Here is a 2,989-nt window from a genome sequence, read left to right as displayed (position 1 = left end):
GCGGGAGAGTAACTACCGAAAAAAAATTCTTTTAGTAGTATTTAATTAAAAATGGCTGTGTGAGGATATGGAACGACAACCCCGCACATTTTATTTATTTGTACAATGTCTTGTATAAAGTACACCTTTCACTAGGAAACTCGATGAGGGAACGTCAGTGGAGCTAAGCGAGAAGCAGATAAGGATCTGTTTCTAAATTTGGCCTCTTGTATCATCGAAACATCTAAATATCTCAGATCGACATAACCATTCCTGACTTCACCCTACACGTACGTAACGAGTAGGGTGAAAAGCATGAAAAACTACGACAACGAAAATGCTGTCACAAGGAAGCTCTCCACAGATGTTTTATAGGCGGTAGCTTGGCTTACTTTTCGCTGGCAGAAGTCTGAGGTGAAGATACAGCGACCTCGATGAAATAAGAATCCACTAGTGTGGATCGCGGAAACCGACGTGGCACGTAAGGCAAATTCGAAACCGCACGCTCCCAACGGGAAGCGTCAACTGCAGCAAAGCGATGCACCGATTCAGTCGAGGCCCGCGAGGCAGACAAATCATGGCGCGTACGTCACAGCACGTGACACTGCAGCTCTTCATTCGAGAGCCAGCAGACGTTTCTGATGGGGGGCCATTATAATAATTTTTGACTGCGCGTTTAAATGCGTGCAAGCTGTCGACAGCACACGACAGAATCAAGACATATAGTGGGAACCATTTCAATTACGTATTCATTCGCTGTGGGTTCTGCATGGAGCCGAGTGTTCTCAAAGTGTGCCCGACAAGCCGACTAGTGCGACGTCACAAATTCGTTACGGGACCCATATTCTCGTGGGGGCCGCGATTCGGTGACATGGCGTCACAATTGCTGCCTGGGCAATAGGCTCGAGACTACAGCCAGTGGGTTTTTAAGGCTGCGTGAACAGCTTTTACTGCAACATAGATGGGAGGTAGAGACGATTTTTGCCGAGAAACTTTCAGTGTTACAGGTGACGCAGCAATGCCTGAGGTTGGGGGTTGTTTTGGGGAAGGAGACCAGACAGCGAGGTCATCGGTCTCATCGGATTAGGGAAGGACGGGGAAGGAAGTCGGCCGTGCCCTTGCAACGGAACCATCCCGGCATTTGCCTGGAGCAATTCAGGGAAATCACGGAAAACCTAAATCAAGATGGCCGGACGCGGGACTGAACCGTCGTCCTCCCGAATGCGAGTGCAGTGTCTAACCATTGCGCCACCTCGCTCGGTAGCAGTGCCTGAACTGAAGCAGTTAATGTCAAATATGAGCTGAAAAGAAGTAAAGTTACGCTTGTCTATAAAATAAGAACTTTCCTGTATGGCTGACGTCCATTTATAAGAGAGCACTGTTGAATATTCACAGCTCTAAAACATTCACCAATCTGGAAGAAAATATCCTTCTGCATCCAGGGTTCTGAAAACATCGATCAGGCAAAACTCAACTTCTACACTTCACATATCTCCTCCACAGAAATCTTGAGTGAAGTAAATCACATTCCTTCGGTGGTTCCAGACTTTCGAAAAGACATTAATTCAGCATCGGGTCCACCCTTTCTGAAGAAAGTTCCATCATGTGGGATTTATAGCATCCTTTGCGATTGGTGTGAGAATTTTCTGAGAGGCGCGACGCAGCGTGTTATCCTTCATGAAGAGTCTACATCTGCACCTGCATGCGTTCTCCACAACCCACCATTAGGTGCATGGCGGAGGGTACCTTATATTACTACGAGTCATTTCCTTTCGCCGCGCGGGATTAGCCGAGCGGTCTCAGGCGCTGCAGTCATGGACTATGCGGCTGGTCACGGCGGAGGTTCGAGTCCTCCCTCGGGCATGGGTGTGTGTGTTTGTGCTTAGGATAATTTAAGTTGAGTAGTGTGTAAGTTTAGGGACTGATGACCTTAGCAGTTAAGTACCATAGGATTTCACACGCATTTGAACATTTCATTTCCTTTCCCGTTCCATTTGCAAATGGAGCGAGAGAAAAATGACTGTCTACATACTGCAATAAGAGCCCTATTTTCTCTACCTTGTATTAGCAGTCCATATTCTAGAATTTCTGGTATGGCCAAAATACAGGAAACAACAAAAACACAACACATGCCTAATAGTTAGTAAGTTGCATGTTTTTAGATCATTTGAATGATTGTTTATCGAATTGGTGTGGAACGAATCAATTTCCAGAATATGTATACATGATTAGTGTTAACATTAAGGATACATTATTCTATTCCTATTCATACAACTACAATTAAAAGTACTTTCTTTTATTGGCTATCAGTTTTTAAGTTGAAATTCTTGTATGAAATAGGAATCCTGAAGCAACAATTTTATATGATAGTTAAAACTTGCTTCGATACCTGTCAGACATTTTATGTTATTGGACAAATGATCAAAACTTTTTATTGCCGCGCATTGAACTTCTCTTTGAGCTGTTGACAGCTTTAACGGTGAGTACAAAAGCTCATTTTTCCCTCTACTGTTTAGGTGTGTACACCACTGTTCTTCTCAAATTGTGATGGATTATTTACGACGAATTTCATTAGCGAAGAAATGTATTCTGACCGCTCAGTTAAAAAGCCTAGCATAAATGATGACTAACTGACAACCTAAGCTGCCGACAGGTGTTGTTGATATACCTCGATGTGGACAGCTGAAAATGAGTGTCCCGACCGGGACTCGAACCCGGGATCTCCTGCTTACATGGCAGACGCTCTATCCAGCTGAGCCACCGAGGAAACAGATGAATAGCGCGACTGCAGGGACTTATCCCTTGCACGTATCCGTGAGACTCACATTCCCAATTGTCCACAATTCTACATATGTATTGTACCTTATAGACATTTGCCCACCCACTCATTACTCGCACACGCTTTGGCGATTCCCGTAAGAATTTGGGCAACCTGTGCGTATTTGCACAGACGAAGGTCAATGGCTGGGTAGCCTTTAACTATATATACGAAGACAGTAACTTGTTCTCG

At 44.6% G+C, this 2,989-nt stretch overlaps 1 non-coding gene across 1 annotated transcript; it reads right to left on the bottom strand.

Annotated features, from left to right (window-relative positions):
* Positions 1 to 2,672: 2,672 nt before the first annotated feature.
* Trnat-ugu (transfer RNA threonine (anticodon UGU)) lies at positions 2,673 to 2,746 on the bottom strand. Its single transcript has one exon. It is a non-coding gene; the product is annotated as a tRNA-Thr (tRNA).
* Positions 2,747 to 2,989: the final 243 nt, after the last annotated feature.

This window comes from Schistocerca serialis, chromosome 10, assembly GCF_023864345.2.
Source record: "Schistocerca serialis cubense isolate TAMUIC-IGC-003099 chromosome 10, iqSchSeri2.2, whole genome shotgun sequence".
Classification (NCBI taxonomy): domain Eukaryota; kingdom Metazoa; phylum Arthropoda; class Insecta; order Orthoptera; family Acrididae; genus Schistocerca; species Schistocerca serialis.
This window is presented reverse-complemented; position numbering and strand designations above follow the sequence as displayed.